Here is a 6,197-nt window from a genome sequence, read left to right on the forward strand (position 1 = left end):
TAACTATTTTATTAAGCAGGAGAAGGCAATGGCAACCCACTCCAGTACTCTTGCCTGGAAATCCCCATGGATGGAAGAGCCTGGTAGGCTGCAGTCCACGGGGTTGCTAAGAGTCAGACACGACTGAGTGACTTCACTTTCACTTTCCACTTTCATGCATTGGAGAAGGAAATGGCAACCCACTGCAGTGTTCTTGCCTGGAGAATCCCATGGACAGAGAAGCCTGGTAGGCTGCAGTCCATGGGGTCGCACAGAGTTGGACACGGCTGAAGCGACGCAGCAACAGCAAAAATTTTATTAAGCTACTTTGCAGTATCTTTTCCAAAGAATCATACTCGTGTTTCAAGTACTACAGAAGACTGCCAAATAAGCATAAAACTTAGCCAATTTTATGGTTCTTAAACTACCAGAATGGAGCATATTTCATTTGCAGGACACCTCAAAACAACTGTCCTTCTTGTGGTTGAAAAGAACACTCAGATAAGCTGCATTTTGGAAGGAGGGTGGAGAGCAATGATTCAAACTCAAAGCCATCATATAGTAACAAGAAACTACCTTCAAAGAACAGATGCAGTTACCTATAGGGAATTTGTTTTATTAAGGCCCCAGTGGCTCAGGGGTAAAGAATCTTCCTTCAATCCAGGAGACACAAGGTCAATCCCTGGGTCTGGAAGATCCCCTGGAGAAGGAAATAGCAACCCACTCCAATATTCTTATCTGGGAAATCTATGAACAGAGGAGCCTGGAGGACTGCAGTCCATGGGATTGCAAAAGAGTCAAACACAACAAACAACAGCAAAGTAGGGAGAGCCTTTAACTGATTAAATATTAAATATTAAGCAGTGATGCTTTAGAACTCAAGGTAAAAGCAGTCATACTGAAGAAGTATTTGTGTATCCTTTTCCAGAGACTGACAATAAATTTAAAGTCTCCCTTTTCACAAGGCTTTACTAAATTTTCATTTAACATTTTAGACAGGTTGCAATTCAATTTTTTTCAAATACATTTAAATCATGACAGTAATCTAATTTGTATCTGTAAGTATTTCAGTGAAGTCACTGTAATTATTTAATAGTATGCAAAGTCACAATTTAAGGTTGGTTTTCTACATAGGTATTTTTAAAGTATTGAAAACATGATAAAAATTTACAATTAATTTCATAAATAGTGATATAGAACTATTAGATTTTCTGTTAGGGAAATCAGACACTGGGGATTCTCTTTTCTGCTTTCTCCTCATTTTGTTTGTTTTTCTCCAGGTTGTATTTTTTAATGGCTGGAGAAATGGGGAGAGCAGGCGTAGTGGAGAGGGAGTGAAGAAGTGTGTGTGAAGGGGGAGACTTCATTGTACAGAATGGTCATTAACTGTGATGCAAACGCCAATGTTTCCATGGAAACCTCTGTCCACTACAGAATATACTAGAGCAATTTTTGAACCATTTGTCCATTTGATTAATTATGTCTTTGTGCCGAAGGCAGCTTGGCTTGATTGTCTCATCATGTATTAGAGAAGCTACTGCTCTAACAAATGGGCCTATTGTTTTGGGCCTATTCATCTTAGTGCATCCCTGCAAGCTGATAGACATTTCAACAAAATGACTGTCCCTTAATGAGCTGCAGCCTGTCAGAATTGTTTAGGGCTTCATGTGAGGTGCAGACCATGGTCATGACAGCCTCAGTTATTATGACAATGAGTAGGATGTCTATAAAAGAGTCTATATAAATACAATGACCCTCGTTTTGATATAACATAGTTGCTTTTTAATTATCAAACTTATGTATAGTATAGTCACAAAATACTTCTGAATTTTGTTCCAACATGAGCTATAGAGTTTTCTGACAAACTAAACCAACATGACCACCAAATTAAAAAACATAAAATGTTTTTCATAATTTAAACAATGGTTCTTGATTTCTAGTTATCTGAAGAAATATTACACAATTATGGGAACTAGCTAATGAAAGCAAAGCTAACATTTTTATTATATTCTAATGATATTGAGGTTGAGATTTTAGCCCTCTAAAATGAATAAAAGCTAACTTTATTTAAACAAGTAGTCCTCAAAAAAAAAAAAGCAAAGCAAAACAAAACAATGCTTTAGAAAAAAACTTGAGGACACATAATACTTAAAAACAAATATATATATATTAGTAAATGAGACAGATAGACATTTCTAGCACCCAGACTATGTGTGAGATTTTAGAATAATAACCTACTCTGGGTTCAGAGTACGCACCTGTTGATTTGCTCTGAAGACTTGAGAATATTGTCACCCCAAAATCCAAGGGTCTTTCACAGAGGTCAGTACTTAATAATGATGTGTTTTCTTGTCCATAGTAAATTGTAATAATTCTGCTTAAAAAAGAAAGAATATATTGGCAATTTCGATTTCATGTTTGCTCAAAGCAAGAGTGAATTCTCCCTCAGAACAGATGAATGCACTTTCTCAGAGGGATGGTGTGCCAGTCACAGCCAGAGTCAACATGCCTGAAACATCCCCTTTGCCAAAAGTTAATTATGACACTTGAGAAAAGCTTCCTATATGTTTTTAAATTGTGTATTTCAGTTTTACTTCTCTGTGCAAGGAGCAGTGATGGAACATCATTGTGTATGGTCTATGCTTTCACTATTTCTCCATACAGAATCAATGACTGTGTCCTTAACATTCACAGATGGAAACCACCATCCTGTAGCTACCAACAGCAACACTTAATCAGTTAATAACTGAGGATTAAACTTAATTCAGATTAATTTGTATTAGTATAGAGTTTTTAAATCAATTGCTTTCATATTAATTTACATGTTGTCTAGACATGACATCATGTTGATTCTTTGTGTGGTTCAACTACTAATTACAGACTTTGAGGGTAACAGATGCAAACTTTTTGTTTAAAGCTTTAAACATAAATCAGGGCTAGGGTGGTGGTCCAATTTTTTAAGTTGGAATTTTTTTTAAGCTAGGTACAAAACTACATGTTAAAGTCTGAAATGAAAATAATTTAACCTGCTTAACATGGAAATGGCTTCTGGTAAAGATGAAAAGGAATAGATTTAATTGCTGGGAAGATAAATTCTGAAAACAGAAGAAAATTGTTCAAGATTAAACCAATATCCCCAATGTTAAATTGATATGTGAGAGACTGAAACATTATTAAAATAATTGGTAGTTACAGATTTCAGTTTGCATTTTTATCTGTTCCATTTAGAGTCTAAACTTCACATAGTGGAGTAACTGTTCTGTGAAAAGGGTTTATTTAATTCTGGCAATTCATTTAATTCTAGAATATTTTGAACTTCTCGTAGTTTAATGGTCTTAATTTTCTTAATAGAGCAGGGAATTGTGGTAAAAAGTAAACAAACTAAAATAAATAGAAAACATTTCCTTCTTTTCTCTCTAGGATCCAAAAATGAAATCAGTGGCCTAGGTTTGAGTTGGAGAAACATTATTAAATTTCATTCATTTACATTAAAAATTTCTAAATAAAATTCATTTACTTAAAAATTTTAGAGCATAATTCATTTACTTAAAAAATGAACTTTTCTTAAAAAACCTGAATCTACTAAAGAAGCCTAAATCTTAATTATGCTTTCCTTATTTGGATGTTTAAATAGACAAATTCAACAGAATTAATCATTATTTTGACTTTTAATTTTCCTAAATTGGCTTGAAAAATGAACTTTCCCATGTTTAGAATGTAATGTTACAGTTACCTGGTTTCTTTAAATGAATATCAGTTGTATAATATACTGTTTATAAGTCCATTTTTACTTATTGGGATGTCCATTTTAATCCCTCCAAAAATAGTACTATTTACATGCTTATGAGATAGTCATTGCAAGAAGAGAAAAAGACTTGATGTTATGTCAAACTGATTCACATAGTTGCTATTCTTGACTGTAGTGGAAGGATTAAATGCCAGTGATGTTGTATCTTTGCTATATTAATATTACCCTTAAAGCATGACATTTCAACTCAGCTAAGTATTTCTACTATTTTGTAATTTATATGGAAGACTGTCCCTACCTTTAAAATCCTGGAAATTTTCACCTACATGGAGCTATCTTTAACTGTTAGGTTCCAAATAGGAAAAGGAGTATGTCAAGGCTATATATTGTTACCCTGCTTGTTTAACTTATATGCAGAGTACATTGTGAGAAATGCTGGGCTGGAAGAAACACAAGCTGGAATCAAGATTCCCAGGAGAAATATCAATAACCTCAGATATGCAGATGAAACCACCCTTATGACAGAAAGTGAAGAAGTAAAGAGCTTCTTGATGAAAGTTAAAAAGGAGAGTGAAAAAGTTGGCTTAAAGCTCAACATTCAGAAATCTAAGATCATGGCATCTGGTCCCATCACTTCATGGCAAATATAAGGGGAAACAGTGGAAACACTGGCTGACTTTATTTATCACTGCAGATTGCGATTGCAGCCAAGAAATTAAAAGATGCTTACTCCTTGGAAGGAAAGTTATGACCAACCTAAACAGCATTTTTCAAGAGGCAGGTCAGGTGGTCTGGTATTCCCATCTCTTTCAGAAGTTTCCACAGTTTATTGTGATCCACACAGTCAAAGGCTTTGGCATAGTCAATAAAGCAGAAATGGCAAGATAAACTCCTCCATTATTTTCAGTTCTTCCGTTTCTGAAACCTCTGGGATGACTCTTGTCTTACAGCTAGGGCAGGAAAAAGAAATTGATTCTGGACCGAAAAACCTTTAGATCTTTCCACAATCCTCTTCCCCATCAAGGGCGGTTTTCCCAACTGCCTCTTGTGCCAGTTCCAGTCCACCACGAGAGGGAGTGCCAGAACTGAATCTTCTGTTACGTCGTCAGACCTTCCCTTCTTTAGAAAGTCTTCCCCTGCCCACAGCTGCCAAAAAGATGCAAAAAGTAGTACTTGGAATAAAAAGACGCGTTCCCGGAGTACAGCCGAGGGGACGTTGGTTCAGGTGTGAATTAAAGACAAGAGGTGAATTAACTCACAGTACTTGACCGAAGCAAAGAGTGAGGAGTATGTGTCTCAGGCAGTCTTGTAGTCTTGCAAACTCCTGCATTCAGCACCTGGACTTGGAATATGACAGCGGCTTTGTTACCACAACGCTACAGCTTAGATTTTACAGACGTACAAGAGAGGCCGCGGACAGAAGAATGAGGAGAAATGTGAGCGCTCCTGTTGTAGCATCTCTCACATTAAATTATTTGCGCATAGAGGAGAGTGCAAGGGAAGCTGCGCACAACCTGTGAAACAGATTTGCTTTTTCTAAAATGTTCCAGTTTAGTTCAGTCACTCAGTCGTGTCCGACTCTTTGTGACCCCATGAATCACAGCACGCCAGGCCTCCCTGTCCATCACCGACTCCTGGAGTTTACCCAAACTCATGTCCATTGAGTCGGTGATGCCATTCAGCCATCTCATCCTCTGTCGTCCCCTTCTCCTCCTGCCCCCAATCCCTCCCGGCATCACAGTCTTTTCTAATGAGTCAACTCTTCGCATGAGGTGGCCAAAGTATTGGAGTTTCAGCTTTAGCATCATTCCTTCCAAAGAAATCCCAGGGCTGATCTCCTTCAGAATGGACTGGTTGGATCTCCTTGCAGTATAAGGAACTCTCAAGAGTCTTCTCCAACACCACAGTTCAAAAGCATCAATTCTTTGGCGCTCAGCTTTCTTCACAGTCCAACTCTCACATCCATACAGGACTACTGGAAAAACCATAGCCTTGACTAGATGGAACTTTGTTGGCAAAGTAATGTCTCTGCTTTTCAATATGCTATCTAGGTTAGTCATAACTTTCCTTCCAAGAAGTAAGTGTCTTTTAATTTCATGGCTGCAGTCACCATCTGCAGTGATTTTGGAGCCCAGAAAAATAAAGTCTGACACTGTTTCTACTGTTTCCCCATCTATTTCCCATGAAGTGATGGGACCGGATGCCATGATCTTCATTTTCTGAATGTTGAGCTTTAAGCCAACTTTTTCACTCTCCTCTTTCACTTTAATCAAGAGGCTTTTTAGTTCCTCTTCACTTTCTGCCATAAGGGTGGTGTCATCTGCATATCTGAGGTGATTGATATTTCTCCCAGCAATCTCAATTCCAGCTTGTGTTTCTTCCAGCCCAGCATTTCTCACGATGTACTCTGCACAGAAGTTAAATAAACAAGATAACAATATACAGCCTTGACGTACTCCTTTTCCTATTT

The sequence above is a fragment of the Bos mutus genome, chromosome 8 (assembly GCF_027580195.1).
Source record: "Bos mutus isolate GX-2022 chromosome 8, NWIPB_WYAK_1.1, whole genome shotgun sequence".
In the NCBI taxonomy this organism is placed as follows: Eukaryota; Metazoa; Chordata; class Mammalia; order Artiodactyla; family Bovidae; genus Bos; species Bos mutus.